Below are 19,364 nucleotides of genomic sequence, written 5' to 3'. Positions count from 1 at the left end.
AGGGCAGTGGCACCCCCAGCCCACCAGAGTTCAAATCCCAGATTTGACACTTTGGTGTCTCATAAAGGCGGAATATTCTTCAGTGGGAGGCGACGTTCCCGTCGACAGCGAGGCGCCTGTGGTGACTTCGTCAATCTCAAGACTCACCGGATTAGTTATTCAACGCAGTCTCTTGGAGGTGCTCATAGGGGTAGGGTGTGCGTGTGTGCATTCATAGGGGTGAGTGTGTACGCGTATGTATGAGCGTCTTTGATTGTACTGTGTTTCGCAAAAAAAAAAAAAAGACTTACCTACAACATGTCACGTATGTGCAATAAAAAAACTGCCGATTGGCTTGAGTCTGCTCCACAACATGTACATCCTGATTGAACCTACCATGTAAAACATATACGTTTCAAAAATTAAAACTGCAAAACATTGTCACGTTAAAAAGACAACTTCATGGGATACGTGAGATACAGACTGGATAGAATAAAGGAAAGAAAAGAGATTGCATATATACACCGTTTGACACATTAGCATATTAGTTTTCATAGGACTCTAGACATATACCCGTTGATAAAAACTTACGTCTATGATTTCTCTAGAAAATAGAAGTTACGTAACAGTCTAATTTTGTCTGACACGTTGACATGTTAATGTTCAGATGACTATATATGCCCGTTGAACAAAAACAAATAAAAACTAGCGTGGTAGCTAGGTGCGTCCATTATGCACGAAAAAAATTTATTCATCATGCCAAGTGCGTCCATTCGGCAAAATGGAAAAAATCAATGTCTGGTGCATCCTTTCAGATTTCCCAGAGATGGTGCGACCAATCCTGATAATCTCTCGAGAGATCAAGGCAAGACCGCGAGATGATTTTTGAGATGCCGATTTCTAGAGATCTGTAATTTGTCACGAGACTATTGAAGATGGCGCAAGAAGAATCTTATGAAATCTCACACACGGAGATGGATAGGAAAATTGCGTCCGATGTAGGAAAAGAAAACTAGAATCTGTCCAGCTGATCAAAGGAATTACACATAAACGATATTTAATTAGAGAGAAAAGGCTGAATTTTAGTGACGAAATAAGAAAATTACTTTAAAAATCAATGATAAAATAGTTATGAATGTCCGTTAATCTTTTTCAGCTTATATTACTTTGGGCACAAAAAAGAACATATATACAACAGTTATTTCAAAGGTTGTTTTTTTTCTCACATTTGCATGTGCTGCTCTTTTGCGAGAGAATAATACTGAATTTCGATGTTGATAGAAGGGTTTAGTTTAACAAGTACCAATTTTATTGGGAAGAAAAAAATTAAGAGTGTCTGATGATTTTTTTAGCTAATAAGAAGCACGGTCGCAGTACATTGAAAATCTGATGATAAAAAAATGCTAATATGAAGTTGTACAGTACATATATACTCAATCCACATATATACTCCTTTCATATAAGTAGCAAAATAATTCGGGCAATGCTTCGCATGTAGCTGGATATGTCATTGTTCCAAATTATTGAGGATAAGGCAGAAACTTATATTCTTAAAAAAGATAAGCTCAAAATTACCATGTTAATCTACATAATATGGATACCAATTCAGCATAAGACGTTCATGGAGGTGAAAGTTTAAAGCCCACTGTTTTCCAAACAAATTATTCACGTGTGTTTATCTTCATATTTGAGCTTTCCGATATCAGTACAAACTAAAGCCATGGAGAGAGATATAATTCTCTTAAATCTCATAGTGCCTAAAAAGTTAGTTGGCATTGCTGTTTATCCTGGATCAGCACCGGTCAGTTCTCTAGCAACATTATCTATAACAGAAATAATACATTGTAGTTAAAATGCATGTAAGATTTCACTTTTGGTAGGTAAAACCATACATAAACTATATTCACGCTTGGACAAATTTTAAAACTCATGCTGAAGGAGTAAGCTAAAACAACAACCGATGATAAAAACAGGCAGAAGAAGGAAAACTGAAGTGTGAGCACAAACAAATCTGTGCTTTCGGTTCAAGCACTGAGTAGCACCGTACAATTAATATGCTCGAGATTTTTCTTTAGCTTAAAACACGTTAAATATGGAAAATTACCCTTGAGTAATTCTGATCAATGTAAATCCCTATGTATGGATATGCCAGGTCCCAGATTTTCAACCATACAGTGGCTTGGGCCAAGGGATTCTCAAAAAACTAAATACTAGGAGTTTTTTTCTACTATCACACTTCCTTTGAAAGGCAAATTTTCAAGTTGTGAAAATCTTCAAGACTATATCTGTGTCTAAAATGCCATATATTTCAAAATGAACGATAAAAATTTCATGTATATTTATATGATTGGAGTAACGAGAGGAAGAAATTTGTGGATGAGCAAAAAAAATGAAATTTTCATTATTTAGTTACCCTACCTATAATGTTGTGTGTTTTAGATGTCATATATCTTATCAGAAAATTTGTTGATCTGATATTTATTCATTACACACTATATATATCATGCATAAGATCAACAAAATGGAAATTCAGGGATGCACACAACAAATAAATTAAAAAGGAAAATAATAGCAGCAACATTAGTCAGTGATCTTAAACTTAAAACCCTCTTTCGACAACATCCTAACGATACAATGGTCTTCCAAAGCAACATTTTCTAATATGAATTGCACGCATGTCCTCTGTTGTTGGATCCATCTACTGAATTATATACAGGACATCCACTCATATGATATGGTTATATAACCGCTTTATCTTTTTTATGATGCCCTCGCAATTGCGAGGGCCACTGTGCTAGTTTGATGAACGATAAGACCATAGGAGGCAGCCATGGATAGTAGTACTCGAATGGTGGTAAGTCTAGCGACAGGTGAATAGGTGTCGAAGTAATCTTCGCCTTCTCTCTGTGTGTAGCCTTTCGCTACAAGCCGCGCCTTGTACTTTTCAATAGTACCATCAGGTCTTAGCTTCTTCTTGAATACCCATTTGCAGCCCACTGGCTTGCATCCATGGGGTCGTTCTGATAGCTCCCAAGTTCCATTAGAAAGAATCGAGTCCATCTCGTTATGGACAGCTTCTTTCCAGTCATCTGCATCTGGAGATGCATATGCCTCTGCAATGGACGTGGGAGTATCATCCACAAGGTACACAATGAAATCATCACCAAAGGATTTTTCAATCCTTCGTCTCTTGCTCCGTTTAGGAGCTTCATTGTCATCCTTCTCAGTAACATTCTCATGTGATTGTTCAAAATACTCATTAGATGTACTGGACTCAGAAATTATCTCAGTAGAAATTCTAGCAATGCTATGCATATCTTTCATAGGAAACATATTCTCAAAAAAGTTGCATCACGAGATTCCATAATAGTATCAACATGCATATCAGGAACCTCGGATTGAACTACTAAAAATCTATATCCTACACTCCGAGGAGCATAACCTAGAAAGATACAATCCACTGTCTTTGGTCCAAGTTTGCGCTTCTTAGTAATTGGAATATTGACTTTCGCCAAACATCCCCAAGTGCGCAAATACGAAAGTGATGGTTTTCTCCCAGCCCACTCCTCGTAAGGGGTTTTATCTTTATTCTTGTTAGGAACTCTATTCAGGACATGACATGAAGTCAACAAAGCCTCCCCCCCACCATGCCTTTGATAAACCAGCAGTGGCTAACATGGAATTCACCAAGTCAGTCAGCGTGCGGTTTTTCCTATCGGCAACCCCGTTTGATTGGGGTGAATAGGGAGGCGTCCTCTCATGAATAATGCCATGTTCCTCACAGAATTCATCAAAGATTTTAGGAAAATATTCGCCACCACGATCCGACCTGAGACGCTTGATCTTTCTCTCTAGTTGATTTTCAACTTCGGCCTTATAAATTTTAAAGTAGTCTAAAGCTTCATCTTTAGTTCGCAACAAATAAACATAGCAAAATCTAGTCGCATCATCAATTAATGTCATGAAATATCTCTTTCCACCTTTTGTCAACACACCATTCATCTCGCATAGATCAGAATGTATGAGTTCTAGAGGTGCCAAGTTTCTCTCCTCGGCCGCCTTGTGAGGCTTCCGAGGTTGCTTCGATTGCACACAACTATGGCACTTAGAACCTTTGGCAATGGTGAAATTCGGAATTAAACTTAAACTGGATAGCCGAGACATTAAACCAAAATTAATGTGACATAAACGAGAATGGCAAACACTGGTATCATCACTAACATTGCCACAAATATGGTTCACAGACTTATTACTGAAATCAGAAAGCGAAAAGCGGAACAAGCCTCCGCACTCATAGCCTTTACCAATAAATTGTCCAAACTTGGAAATAACTACTTTATTCAACTCTAAAACAACCTTAAACCCATCTCTGCATAGAAGGGAGCCGCTAACGAGATTCTTGTTCATAGTAGGGACATGCTGCACGTTCCTCAGCTGCACGATCTTCCCCGAAGTGAACTTCAGATCTACCGTGCCAACACCACGAACAGAAGCATGTGACCCATTCCCCATCAAGACGGAAGAATCCCGGGCGACCTGGTAAGAAGTGAACATGGATATGTCAGCACACACATGAACATTAGCACCTGTATCAATCCACCAACATGGAGATTGAAATACCGAAAGAACAGTAAAGAGATTACCGTACCCATCAGCATTGCTAGCGATCACCGTGTTGACTTGCCTCGCCTTTTTCTTGCGGTCTGCCTTCTCTGGACAATCCTTAGAAAAATAGCCAGTCTCTCCACATGTAAAGCAGCTCAGATCTGCTTTGTTTATCATCTTCTTCTTCTTGAAGGTTGTAGTCTTCATAGGCTTATTGAAGGAGGGCTTGTTATTCCCTTTGTTCTTGCTGTAGGGTTTCTTCTGCACCATGTTGGCGCAAGACTGACCCTCTCCTTTCTCAGTATTATCCTTAGCCTGAGCTTTCTCCTCAACATCAAGAGATGCTATCAGATTTTCAACTGATATGTCCTGTCTCTTGTGTTTGAGAGTTGTGGCAAAGTTCCTCCATGAAGGGGGCAACTTAGCGATGATGCATCCAGCCACAAACTTGTCAGGTAAGGCACACTTAAGGAGTTCAAGCTCTTTTGCAATGCACTGTATCTCATGAGCTTGTTCGACTACAGAACGGTTGTTAACCATCCTGATGTCATGGAAGCTCTCCATGATGTACAGTTCACTGCCTGCATCGGTTGCACCGAACTTAGCATTCAGTGCATCCCAGAGCTCTTTACCATCTGTTAAGTGCATGTACACATCACACAGACGATCAACAAGAATACTCTGAACGCATCCGACGAAGAGAGTATTGTTTTCCTTGAACTTGTTCTGATTTTGGTCAGATATAGTTCCTTCAGGTAAACCATCAGTAACTTCGAACACTTTCAGATGAGTAAGCCAGAGCATGGCCTTATACTGCCACCTCTTAAAGTGCACACCGGTAAACTTATCTGGCCTCAGTGCATCAGAAAAACCAGCCATTGTTAACTCAGGAAATTGCCTACGATTAGGTTTTTGGATTGTTGGATAATTAGGTATAATTTCCATGATTAATTCCAGAATATGAAGCATGACGACAGTAACTACTAACATGTGAAACTCGAACATACTAGATGCAGTGATCAACATGAACAGTAGCAGAGCAAACAATACAACATCCATCGCTAAACAGATCAAGATATGTCGCACGTACCGATCTGGTGGAGGTGGCGGTGAAGGTGTAGCAGACGATGTTGCAGCAGTAACGTTGTTGATGACGGGGACGACGGGTCGTAGTAGACGGCGTTGAAGACGACGGTAGGCAGCACCGCCCGACTTGGACGGAAGGCGACCCGTGATGAAGAGCTTGAGCAGTCGCGCAGAGCGCTTCCCAAAAACCTAATTCGCCCTCTCCTGTACAGGATCGCAAGGACGAGCGGTTCCGGAGACCTACTCTCCCGTTCGCCGATGCACGTCGGCGCGCGGGATGGAGTAGGCTACGATGGTGGCGCAAGCAGAGAGAGGTGGAAACCCTAACTCGTATGTTAGATATGTTTCTGCGGTAGCCGGGCAGGAGATTATATAGCTCGGGAAACCCTAGTGTGACGCCCCGGAACCGGTACCATGAGGATTCCAGCGATCCCGCCGAAATCCGCACGATATCGATCCAGAGACGCCCTCCGACACGACGTGCGCGCCGAATCACACACGTTATGCCAGAGGAATTAACACGAGCGGTAACATTACAACAGGATTACAATAGAGCCCACAAGATACATATATTACAACAACGACTCCAACGAGTCAAGATACAAATATACAATACAAAGATCCAAATCATACAGAAGAGCGAATACATCCGAGTACGGACAAGATACAAATTGGACTAAGAGTCCTGAAGATAACCAGCAGCATCCATAACCCTGCCCAGGCCAAGCCGGAAGGGTAACCTTGCTAACGTCGTCAACTCGTACCTGTCAAAGTCGGGCCATCGGTTGCCGACAGAAGGGGGAGGAGACAAAAAGAAAAGAAAGGCGAGGGTAAGTACCATTGGCACGTACTTGCGAGACAAGACCAGCTATGCTCGCTGGTGGGCGGTATAAACTTCACCCGGCTATATGTGGAGTTTAGCGGCAGCAAAGCTACTATCCAATAGAGACTCGCTACAACATCCGTCTACTCAGAGAAGATAAGAGAGCGCACAAGGTAACAGTTCTATACTCTGCAAACATAACACAGCCGATGCGATCCCCCTTCGCCAAGAGGTATTGCAAAGGCACACACACTTTTGAAAGGGTTTTATTAGCAATTTATTAACAACAGGAAATAAGGTGTAAGTTGTTCTATGATCAAGCTATACAATTCCAAGTCGTCCATAACCGCGGACGCGGCTTATCGATAAGATGTACACCCTGCAGGGGTTGCCCAAATGTAACCATACGCATGCTCGAACCCACTTACTACAGGTGGAGTCTCACATCAAGACCGTTCCCAATGCAAGAGAAAGTTTAATGGGAGCCACCCAACTAAGCTACCCGTGACGAAGTCCGGCCGTACTCCGATACGGACCCAGAGGTTTGCGACGGCTTCCAAGGCGGGCACTAACGACCGGCCAAGGATAAGGAGTCCCGCGTTATGAGTACAGTACAGAAATAAACACCCGAAGGCAACAGGAAGTAAAACGTGCATCGTGCATATGGGCAAATAAAACCAAGGTTGTGGCGCCCAATAAACAGACTCGAGGAAAGGTAGTGGGTGATGGGGGTCCCATTCCCCCACGTACGGGTAGAGCGCTCAATCTCGGAACAGATAACAAGAACTCGGGTCCTAGGGGACATTAGCAAGTCAAAGTTCCGATGCTTTCGCAAAGGGGCTCACAGATGCCTCTGCTTACAATTTTAGTTGTTAACAATAAAGTAAAGCATGTGTATCTCCAACAAATGATATATCATGTGAAAACCTCCCAACAAGATATCCCAAACATTTTGAGATATCAACAAAACCCTAAACTCGCCTACGGCTCGCAAAGCTGGCAAACAACAAACAATAGGTAGGGCGAGGAGGTGTATCTCGGACATATAGGTAACAGGTGGATAGGACACGTGACACAACAGAATCGCAACATAAGGATAGCAATAGATCAAAAGAGCATGTAAAAAAATAAAATAGGTGAAGGGGTGGGCTCGCCTGTGAAAAGCTGCAGAAGAACTTGTCGGAGAACTCGTCGTATCTCACATCACCACTTCGCGATCCTATCCGAGAAGAAGCAAATGCTGGAACACACAACGCATGCAAGTCTTACTACTACGGATAAAGAGTCGGCATGCTCAAGATGATATGCATGACATGGCAGATATGATCCGATGCACTTATCCAATTTAAGCGGAGTCGGGACCCCGGACAAACAATTTGGGTTGGAGTTGCATTTCTACCGGCAAATTTAAGTGTTGGTTAGCATGGCATAGCATGGCAAGAGTGATCTACTTCAAAGTTAAACGGAGCGGGGAGACCTTAGGTGGATATCCGAAATACTCCGCATATATGTTAGGTATACATGCACGTCTATCAACGCGCGACATGATGCGAGATGCAAACAGATGAATGGATGGCATATTATTGTTCCTTATGTTTTTCTGATCAAAATGGATATAAAGTTTGTTTGATTTTGATTTATAAAAGTGCAAAAACAATTGGTTTGAAAAGCATCCGATTGCGTCTGGAAACTGAGTTTGAATTGAGCCGGAAAAATGTTTACACCGTGCTGGAAGATAGCCAGAGGCACAGACAGATGGGTCCACGGCCACGTAGGCGCCGCGTGGCAAGGATGCAAAAAGGTGGCGCGACATGATGCGAGATGCAAACAGATGAATGGATGGCATATTATTGTTCCTTATGTTTTTCTGATCAAAATGGATATAAAGTTTGTTTGATTTTGATTTATAAAAGTGCAAAAACAATTGGTTTGAAAAGCATCCGATTGCGTCTGGAAACTGAGTTTGAATTGAGCCGGAAAAATGTTTACACCGTGCTGGAAGATAGCCAGAGGCACAGACAGATGGGTCCACGGCCACGTAGGCGCCGCGTGGCAAGGATGCAAAAAGGTGGTTTTACTGCTCCGTACAGGATTTGAACTCAGGTCGCTTCAGTGTGGAGCAAGGAGCAAAGCCACTGGGCTGCTCAATCGGATTTGATATGATACAGGCTTCCGACAACGTAAGGTGTGTAGAGCAGCTGTCTGAATTTTTGAACACTTGAAACTGAAGATTGACACTTGCGATTTCCTGTAGACGCGAATCTGCACATATTTTAAAGTGTCGCTCGCAACGATTCTGTGCACCGTTTTGAATGAAACAAAAGACGTTGAGCAAGATGATTGTTCCACGATTCGAATGGAGGTGGCTTGGGTGGAAACGGTGCACACATGCGACGGGGAGGGTCGCCGGAAAACGGACAGACGAGACAGCGAACTGAAAACTGAAAACTGAAACAGTTTTCTGGTGTCATCTTTGGAAGACGATGGCGTAGCCGATACTGCGCCGTTTGGGATGATTCAAAAACCAGTAGATAGCTGGTGAGGTGGTGCATCTAGAGAAACAAGAATCTCGTGCTGATATGGACTGTGTCGGCGAGGATCTGCGTCGAAAGTGGCCACCGTGAAACAACAAAAACTGGAACCTTTTCGTTTTCGTTTTCGTTTTCGCTCAGATTCCTTCTCACGTCGACGATGCAGAGATGTTGGGGCATGCAGGGGGAGAGGAGATGGGGTGTGCTCACCCTGGTGGTGCTCGACGAGGTGGAGAATACGGAGGATGCTGCCGGCGACGAGGAAGGAGAAGGCGTGGCCGGGGTAGACGACAACGAGCAGGTGGAGATCTTGGCGAGCTGGCCTTCACGAGCGGCTGCCGGTGTTGATGTAGAGGCCGACGTCGTGGTGCGACCGGAGAAGGCCGGCGACGGGCACGCAAGTGCGTGTGCGTGAACGGAGACGAAGCGGACGCAGCCGGGAGCAGGGGCATGCTGGTGCAGCGCCACGGAGACGTCTTGGTTCGGTAGAAGCCGGAGTTGTGCCGTCGGGGATGGACAACGGGGTTCGAGCGACGGACAAGCGGCCGCAGCGATGCAAGCGAGTAGGACGAAGGCAAAGGAAGATGAAGCGGCGGCGCTGGAAGGAGGATGCAGCTGGGGACTAGGGTTCAAAGGAAAGGAGCAGGGGAAACTTATAGAGCTGGCAGCGGCAAGGACGTCCGTGAGTCCGTCCCATCCATCAGGTGGAGTACGTGGCTCCGCTCGGATGCGTGCCGTACAGGTTGACGAAGAACGATACAGAAGAGGTGCTTGCTGGGCTTCTTTGTACTGGGATCGGTGGGCAGAAAGAATAGAAAATTGACCTGTTAGGAGGAGAGGCCAAACGATAAACCATGACAGATTGAGGGAAGCCGGCCTTGTAACATCTTCCAGGAATTTGGTGAAGAAGAGAGATAAAGAGAAAACAAGGATATAGAAGAAAAAGAAGGCATCAGAGAGAACCAAGGAAAAGCTTCTGTAAAATTTTGTAAACTTTATTTTCTGATAAAGCAATTAGCGAGATCTAAAAAAAAAAGAATCAAACATCAGTTTTAGGGTTTTCTGTAAACGAATAGACAAGAGGAGGTTATTAATAAAACCATATGAGAGGGGAAATAAAAATAGTTTTTTTTTTATTTAGAATAATTTTCATTTGATAAAATCTTGTGGATGAGATGATGCATGATGTCATGATGTTGCATAAAGGAAAACGAACAAACAATTGTAATAGGGGTGCTACCCGGGGCCGTTACAATCGACACCACTAACGAGGAACCTCGCCCCGAGGTTCCACCTCAAGGTATGGGGGAGAGAGGTGAACTATCGGATCTTCAGGCGACGTGTCGATCTCCTCGACACCACTAACAAGAGTTCTTGCTCCACATAGATCGGTCGACACCACCAACAAGAAGTCGTTGTTCCGATGTTGATGATGCGCTTCAGTCGGGATCCTCCGAAGATCGGACCTACTAGGTGAGGGGGCAAAGATCGTCCAACCCGCGTAGAAACCTAAGACTCAGAGAAGCAGATAAGAGAAGATTCAAACTCGCAAAGGTGAGAAGAGAAAGAATAGAGGTAAGGAGAAAAATCAGAGCTAATCAGATCTACCCAACGAGTTTTCAGAAAATAGTTTTGACACTCTAAACTCAACGACCATTGGCAAGGTTATCCTACATGCTGGACTAGTGGGGTACCGTCAACCTGAGCTCTGATACCAACTTGTGACGCCCCGGAACCGGTACCATGAGGATTCCAGCGATCCCGCCGAAATCCGCACGATATCGATCCAGAGACGCCCTCCGACACGACGTGCGCGCCGAATCACACACGTTATGCCAGAGGAATTAACACGAGCGGTAACATTACAACAGGATTACAATAGAGCCCACAAGATACATATATTACAACAACGACTCCAACGAGTCAAGATACAAATATACAATACAAAGATCCAAATCATACAGAAGAGCGAATACATCCGAGTACGGACAAGATACAAATTGGACTAAGAGTCCTGAAGATAACCAGCAGCATCCATAACCCTGCCCAGGCCAAGCCGGAAGGGTAACCTTGCTAACGTCGTCAACTCGTACCTGTCAAAGTCGGGCCATCGGTTGCCGACAGAAGGGGGAGGAGACAAAAAGAAAAGAAAGGCGAGGGTAAGTACCATTGGCACGTACTTGCGAGACAAGACCAGCTATGCTCGCTGGTGGGCGGTATAAACTTCACCCGGCTATATGTGGAGTTTAGCGGCAGCAAAGCTACTATCCAATAGAGACTCGCTACAACATCCGTCTACTCAGAGAAGATAAGAGAGCGCACAAGGTAACAGTTCTATACTCTGCAAACATAACACAGCCGATGCGATCCCCCTTCGCCAAGAGGTATTGCAAAGGCACACACACTTTTGAAAGGGTTTTATTAGCAATTTATTAACAACAGGAAATAAGGTGTAAGTTGTTCTATGATCAAGCTATACAATTCCAAGTCGTCCATAACCGCGGACGCGGCTTATCGATAAGATGTACACCCTGCAGGGGTTGCCCAAATGTAACCATACGCATGCTCGAACCCACTTACTACAGGTGGAGTCTCACATCAAGACCGTTCCCAATGCAAGAGAAAGTTTAATGGGAGCCACCCAACTAAGCTACCCGTGACGAAGTCCGACCGTACTCCGATACGGACCCAGAGGTTTGCGACGGCTTCCAAGGCGGGCACTAACGACCGGCCAAGGATAAGGAGTCCCGCGTTATGAGTACAGTACAGAAATAAACACCCGAAGGCAACAGGAAGTAAAACGTGCATCGTGCATATGGGCAAATAAAACCAAGGTTGTGGCGCCCAATAAACAGACTCGAGGAAAGGTAGTGGGTGATGGGGGTCCCATTCCCCCACGTACGGGTAGAGCGCTCAATCTCGGAACAGATAACAAGAACTCGGGTCCTAGGGGACATTAGCAAGTCAAAGTTCCGATGCTTTCGCAAAGGGGCTCACAGATGCCTCTGCTTACAATTTTAGTTGTTAACAATAAAGTAAAGCATGTGTATCTCCAACAAATGATATATCATGTGAAAACCTCCCAACAAGATATCCCAAACATTTTGAGATATCAACAAAACCCTAAACTCGCCTACGGCTCGCAAAGCTGGCAAACAACAAACAATAGGTAGGGCGAGGAGGTGTATCTCGGACATATAGGTAACAGGTGGATAGGACACGTGACACAACAGAATCGCAACATAAGGATAGCAATAGATCAAAAGAGCATGTAAAAAAATAAAATAGGTGAAGGGGTGGGCTACTTTGTGAAAAGGCTGCAGAAGAACTTGTCGGAGAACTCGTCGTATCTCACATCACCACTTCGCGATCCTATCCGAGAAGAAGCAAATGCTGGAACACACAACGCATGCAAGTCTTACTACTACGGATAAAGAGTCGGCATGCTCAAGATGATATGCATGACATGGCAGATATGATCCGATGCACTTATCCAATTTAAGCGGAGTCGGGACCCCGGACAAACAATTTGGGTTGGAGTTGCATTTCTACCGGCAAATTTAAGTGTTGGTTAGCATGGCATAGCATGGCAAGAGTGATCTACTTCAAAGTTAAACGGAGCGGGGAGACCTTAGGTGGATATCCGAAATACTCCGCATATATGTTAGGTATACATGCACGTCTATCAACGCGCGACATGATGCGAGATGCAAACAGATGAATGGATGGCATATTATTGTTCCTTATGTTTTTCTGATCAAAATGGATATAAAGTTTGTTTGATTTTGATTTATAAAAGTGCAAAAACAATTGGTTTGAAAAGCATCCGATTGCGTCTGGAAACTGAGTTTGAATTGAGCCGGAAAAATGTTTACACCGTGCTGGAAGATAGCCAGAGGCACAGACAGATGGGTCCACGGCCACGTAGGCGCCGCGTGGCAAGGATGCAAAAAGGTGGTTTTACTGCTCCGTACAGGATTTGAACTCAGGTCGCTTCAGTGTGGAGCAAGGAGCAAAGCCACTGGGCTGCTCAATCGGATTTGATATGATACAGGCTTCCGACAACGTAAGGTGTGTAGAGCAGCTGTCTGAATTTTTGAACACTTGAAACTGAAGATTGACACTTGCGATTTCCTGTAGACGCGAATCTGCACAGATTTTAAAGTGTCGCTCGCAACGATTCTGTGCACCATTTTGAATGAAACAAAAGACGTTGAGCAAGATGATTGTTCCACGATTCGAATGGAGGTGGCTTGGGTGGAAACGGTGCACACATGCGACGGGGAGGGTCGCCGGAAAACGGACAGACGAGACAGCGAACTGAAAACTGAAAACTGAAACAGTTTTCTGGTGTCATCTTTGGAAGACGATGGCGTAGCCGATACTGCGCCGTTTGGGATGATTCAAAAACCAGTAGATAGCTGGTGAGGTGGTGCATCTAGAGAAACAAGAATCTCGTGCTGATATGGACTGTGTCGGCGAGGATCTGCGTCGAAAGTGGCCACCGTGAAACAACAAAAACTGGAACCTTTTCGTTTTCGTTTTCGTTTTCGCTCAGATTCCTTCTCACGTCGACGATGCAGAGATGTTGGGGCATGCAGGGGGAGAGGAGATGGGGTGTGCTCACCCTGGTGGTGCTCGACGAGGTGGAGAATACGGAGGATGCTGCCGGCGACGAGGAAGGAGAAGGCGTGGCCGGGGTAGACGACAACGAGCAGGTGGAGATCTTGGCGAGCTGGCCTTCACGAGCGGCTGCCGGTGTTGATGTAGAGGCCGACGTCGTGGTGCGACCGGAGAAGGCCGGCGACGGGCACGCAAGTGCGTGTGCGTGAACGGAGACGAAGCGGACGCAGCCGGGAGCAGGGGCATGCTGGTGCAGCGCCACGGAGACGTCTTGGTTCGGTAGAAGCCGGAGTTGTGCCGTCGGGGATGGACAACGGGGTTCGAGCGACGGACAAGCGGCCGCAGCGATGCAAGCGAGTAGGACGAAGGCAAAGGAAGATGAAGCGGCGGCGCTGGAAGGAGGATGCAGCTGGGGACTAGGGTTCAAAGGAAAGGAGCAGGGGAAACTTATAGAGCTGGCAGCGGCAAGGACGTCCGTGAGTCCGTCCCATCCATCAGGTGGAGTACGTGGCTCCGCTCGGATGCGTGCCGTACAGGTTGACGAAGAACGATACAGAAGAGGTGCTTGCTGGGCTTCTTTGTACTGGGATCGGTGGGCAGAAAGAATAGAAAATTGGCCTGTTAGGAGGAGAGGCCAAACGATAAACCATGACAGATTGAGGGAAAGCCGGCCTTGTAACATCTTCCAGGAATTTGGTGAAGAAGAGAGATAAAGAGAAAACAAGGATATAGAAGAAAAAGAAGGCATCAGAGAGAACCAAGGAAAAGCTTCTGTAAAATTTTGTAAACTTTATTTTCTGATAAAGCAATTAGCGAGATCTAAAAAAAAAGAATCAAACATCAGTTTTAGGGTTTTCTGTAAACGAATAGACAAGAGGAGGTTATTAATAAAACCATATGAGAGGGGAAATAAAAATAGTTTTTTTTTTATTTAGAATAATTTTCATTTGATAAAATCTTGTGGATGAGATGATGCATGATGTCATGATGTTGCATAAAGGAAAACGAACAAACAATTGTAATAGGGGTGCTACCCGGGGCCGTTACACCTAGGCAATGTGGGCCACACCCACGTCGCACGGCTCGAGGCTCAATCCACTCACCACGAGCGCGGCGCGCGTGTCGTGTCGAGCGAGCGAGGAGGAGGAGGAGCGCACGCGTGTAGCACTCCTATTCTCACTCACTTACTAGTGGTGGAACAACCCACCTTATAAGGTGGTCTAACTTCCTCCCAACTTTCCATGTGGGACTAAACTTCCCACCTCTTGCCACTCCCTAGTGAGCTGCCATCAACTTAGGCTCAAACTCACAAAGCTGCCACTATGTGGGCTTTGAGATTTATAGAAAAAACTGAAATCTAATTTGGGCCACTAAAAATGGGCCCATATTTCAACATCTACAAATTTAGGTACTGTACGATTTACCCACAAGCTGGATGCAAAGGACGCCGATGTGCCACGTCCGTGAGCGCAAGCCCAGCAGGACGCCGGCGAGCGTAGCGCGCGGAGAAGGACCGCGGGAGGTTATCGGGCTCCCCGGCGGCGGCGCCATCGTCGAAGTTCTCCGTGTAGTCCTCGTGCCCGTACTGCTTCTTCGACGAGGACCGGCTCCGGCTCATCGCCTTCCCGACGACCCGCATCCACAGCGCGCGCACGAGTCCCGCGCCGCCTGTCCGGGCAGCAGGGACACGCCCGCTGAACTGATCCTGCTCATCGCCGTCGTGGCCGTCTCGGTGCCCAACCCTCCCACCCAGACGCGCGCTCCCGAGCTTCCTTCGCGCCTCGCGACCACCGACGCATGGTGCGAAAGCGGCCGCCATGGCTGCCTGGACGGATTGCTGCCTCCGGAGCATGCCGGTCGTGAACGGAGCGTAGCCGCCGTCGGCGCTGGCTAGCTCTGAGGTGTGCATCGGCAGGACCCAGCACAGCACGGCGGCGCAGCGGGCTGTCAGGATGGACGACTTTGGCGAGGGAGGAGCGTGATATATAGGACAGCGGTGTTTGCGTGGTGGCCGGTGGTTTTCGTGTTAGGAACTGGTCAAGCGCGGGGTGCGGCGTGGCAGCGGCATGGAGATACGTACGTGGGCTATTTGATAAAATGCCCCACTTTACTTTGTCATTTGCTCCAAACGTCACATTTACTTTGGCATGACCCAAATCCGTTTACAGCCCTAGTGTTTAGTAGTGGTCAACTGGTCATGTTTTTGCGAATAAAATTACCCAAGTTATCTTTTTTCTGGTGGCTTCATGAAGCTATAAAAGTTTGTGTTCTCGCAAATCCGGTTATATAGATCCAGTGAGCTTATATAATTATGTCATGTTGTTTTGATATTTTGGCTATGGTGCCGCAACCTTTGTCCAATTCGTGTTGCGGTATGCTGATCAAGTCATGGGCTCGAGTTCGTAGGGATACCGGGGCGGCGGCCCCGGAAAGTGGACTGCACGGATGGCTCTACGGAGGGGCAACATGGTGGTGGTCTCATTCTTCGGTCATGGGGATGGCGGGGAGCAGATGGCGGGGGATCCTGGTGTTGGCGACACTTAGCTTTAGCAACTCCCAGATCGTGTTTCGGAAGCTTAACTTGGGGACAGCGGGCGATCGAGTTCTCGAGCGTGGTGTGCGTATGCTTTCGGTGAAAGCTTAGCGCCTCGGTGCCAACGGTGGCGATGCATGCGAGTGTCGTAGCACTCTTGGGGGCTTCGTTGTGGGTATCCGCCCCATGGTACAGCTCTAGGTGAAAATCCTAGACGTCGCGGTCTCAATGAAGACGGCACATTGTGTCGTTACCCTCTTGGGGGCGTCGTCATGGAGTCCTGTCTCGTGTCAATGTCCTTGGTGGCAAGTTTGGGTTTCGGTGTTCTTTTGTATTTTCTTTGATATGCTTTGTAAAGGTGTTTACCTCTCCACCTTGTATCTGTTTGGCCATTACGTCTTTATTTGTAAAGCGAAACAAAAGCTTATTTCAAGGATATATGGTTATAACAATTTCTCTATATTAAGGTGGATATTTTGTGTTCGGAAGGCCTGCATTTTATAGGAAATCATCTCGCGAACATCACCATTTGAGACCGAGGTACATGTAACTCGTTTTGAAAAAAAATGGCCTACACTTCGTAGCTCATAGATTGTGCCAAAGAGATAGGAAAAGTCAAAAGTATATGGTTTCCACGTTCCGTGAGCACTAGTGCAGTGAAAATTCGAAACTAAGCAAGTTGGTTTATTTTGTAACATTTGAGAAATTTATGAAGAGAATTCGTAACAACTATGAGAAATTGTTTGGGATTGTTCATGTTTGCTGGCTTATGGCCTGATTGCTACGAGTGGTTCAAACGATCTCTTTAGAAAGGAAAAGGTCCAATTTAAACCTTGAACTTGTAGGCCTTAGCTAACTAGAACCCCAAACTTGCATTCTTTTAGTATGTTTTGCAAACCCAAACGCGAGAATCATGCCACGCTGTAATTGTACAAACACAGCCTATGTTTTGTGACGTGGGAGAATTTTCTAAAGGGAAAAAGTCCAATTTAAAAAGAGAGATTTGCACCAGCCGGGAATCGAACCCGTGTCTGTACCGTGGCAGGGTACTATTCTACCACTAGACCACTGGTGCTTCTATGCTTAATTTCAAACTGTCTGTTATATCATATGAACTCATTTTTTTGCAAGGGTCATCATGATTTACACCGCCCCTATGATGTCTTTGCTGTACTGTACAGGGATGATGCAGATAATTGTGGCCACGACGACAGAACATGACCTGCACGTTGCCTCATGGATCAATCGCCAACGATGGCGCACTTCTCCCACACTACCAGCTCAAGAGCGAATTAAAATTTGTTATAAGTACAAGACAACAAATCTAAAGTAAAACTTCTGATCTGATCTATAGAACGAATCTCCATCACAATCCAAAGAACAAAACAATACATCAAGAATTAACATGCAGAGCATAAGAACGAGCCGATCCAGAGGATCTATCTGCCGGCCAAGAGTTTGAGGTTGACGATGATGGGCAGCACGATGACGAGCACTAGCACGACGCCGGCGACGATGGCGATGCAGACCCACTTTCGGTTGCTCGATCTTCTGGTACACTTTGGCGGACTGGAGCTCCACGGTGCCCTTGTGCACGAAGGAGCTGGCGCGCGCGACGTGCGTCTCGATGTCGTTGAGCTGGTGGCCCTGCGCCTCCACCAGCGCCGCCATTTCCAGGAACACCTGGTGCAGCTCCAGCAGGCTGCGCTCGATGTCCTTCACGGCGTCGTGCCGCTCCTGGATCTCCGACAGCGTGCTCAGCACCTCCCCGCGCCCCTGGTCACGCTGGATCGCCTTCTGCAGGAACGTCTCGCTCTCCCCCGACGAGATGAGCGCCTCGATCTTGCTCTCCTCCGCGTGCTCGCCCGTCACCGTGTAGTACCGCCGCGCCACCGTCTCCTTGTACTCCGCCGCCATCCGCGTCCGAAGACCCTGCACGCACGCTCTCCGATCAGATTGGCCGACTCTGCGCGCGGCGAGGGGAGGGAACCAATCAAGAAAGCGAACGCAATGTTTACCTGGAAGTCGTCCATGAGGTCCTTGAGCTTCCTTCCGAGGCCGGAGACGACGGAGGAGCGGGTGCGGTCGGTGGAGGATCCGGCGCCGCAGCCGGGGATCTTGCGGCTTGCCGCGTTCTGGCGGTCGAGGGCCTCGAGCTTGCCCTTGATGGCCTTGGCGCGGCGGAGGACCTGCTCGACCTCGCCGTCCATGCGGGTGCGGAGGGACTTGACCGCGCGGGCGTCGTGGGCAGTCTTGCTCTCCTCGTTCGCGGACTGCAGACGGCGGTGCATGCTCTCGAGGCCGCGGATGTCCTCCTTCACGACCTCAACGTCCTCGAAGAACTTGTCCAGGTTGGCGCCCTGGCCGCCGACGCCGGACTCCATCTCGTCCAGCTCAACCTGCTGCTTCAGGTCGGCATACTTCTTGAACGAGCTCGACGAGAAGAGATCGTTCATCTCGGAACCAAGCAGAGACCTACTGTTAGCGCCGAGGGAGGAAGAACAGAATCGTTGTAGCGAGAAATCGAGCTAGCTATAGGGGAGGAGAGCAATGGCGCCGCCGCCCGCTGGCTTATGGCCTTCTAAATCTCTCGATCGTGACACCAACCAACGCAGCGACGAGTGCAACTGCAACACAGCATTACAAATTCTGGAGCAATGGCAGTGACAGAAAAGGGGGGGATGGAGAGAAGGGTGCCAATTGGCGGGGGAAGAAGAAGAGGGCCTCTGCAGAAGAGCTGGCATCCGAGGGAATGGAAACGGACGTGCAGAGGTACAAGTCGGTCTGGGGTTGACTTGGTGTAGGGAACGCACACACAAGGCCAAAGTGTGTGGTACGCACGGCTCTCCGCCGGATGCATCGCACCGTCGCGCCGCGTCCAAAACTATGAAAAATAATTCATCCGTCGTTTTTTTTTCAACAATCAATACTATTCCCTCCGTCTTATAAAATAAAACTTATCTGAAATTTGTCAAAATTTAGATCTATATATATATACTATTTAATGTCTAGATATATCCAGATTTAGTCAAATCTCAGAATTTTCATGAAAGGGAGGGAGTATATATTTATCGTAGCAAATAGTAAATGGTAAAAATACATAATTTATATATAGCGATTACAAAATGAAGTTTGAATGAAATGAATAAATCGTCTAAGCCATAAATCAATCTTGTACTTTTCT

At 46.5% G+C, this 19,364-nt stretch overlaps 1 long non-coding RNA gene, 1 other non-coding gene and 1 pseudogene across 2 annotated transcripts; all 3 read right to left on the bottom strand.

Moving 5' to 3' along the window:
• Positions 1 to 6,198: 6,198 nt before the first annotated feature.
• On the bottom strand, positions 6,199 to 9,987 carry LOC139830988 (uncharacterized). Its single transcript, XR_011744705.1, has 3 exons — positions 9,235 to 9,987; positions 7,648 to 7,733; positions 6,199 to 6,434 (listed from the first exon to the last, which is right to left on the bottom strand). It is a non-coding gene; the product is annotated as an uncharacterized lncRNA (long non-coding RNA).
• A 7,197-nt stretch (positions 9,988 to 17,184) lies between these two features.
• Positions 17,185 to 17,255, bottom strand: TRNAG-GCC (transfer RNA glycine (anticodon GCC)). Its single transcript has one exon. It is a non-coding gene; the product is annotated as a tRNA-Gly (tRNA).
• A 250-nt stretch (positions 17,256 to 17,505) lies between these two features.
• Positions 17,506 to 18,916, bottom strand: LOC127304488 (syntaxin-124-like; annotated as a pseudogene).
• Between the last annotated feature and the right edge of the window lie 448 nt (positions 18,917 to 19,364).

This window comes from Lolium perenne, chromosome 5 (genome assembly GCF_019359855.2).
Source record: "Lolium perenne isolate Kyuss_39 chromosome 5, Kyuss_2.0, whole genome shotgun sequence".
Lineage (NCBI taxonomy): Eukaryota > Viridiplantae > Streptophyta > Magnoliopsida > Poales > Poaceae > Lolium > Lolium perenne.
The sequence above is the reverse complement of the archived record's forward strand: the minus strand, read 5'-3'. Positions and strand labels throughout refer to the sequence as shown.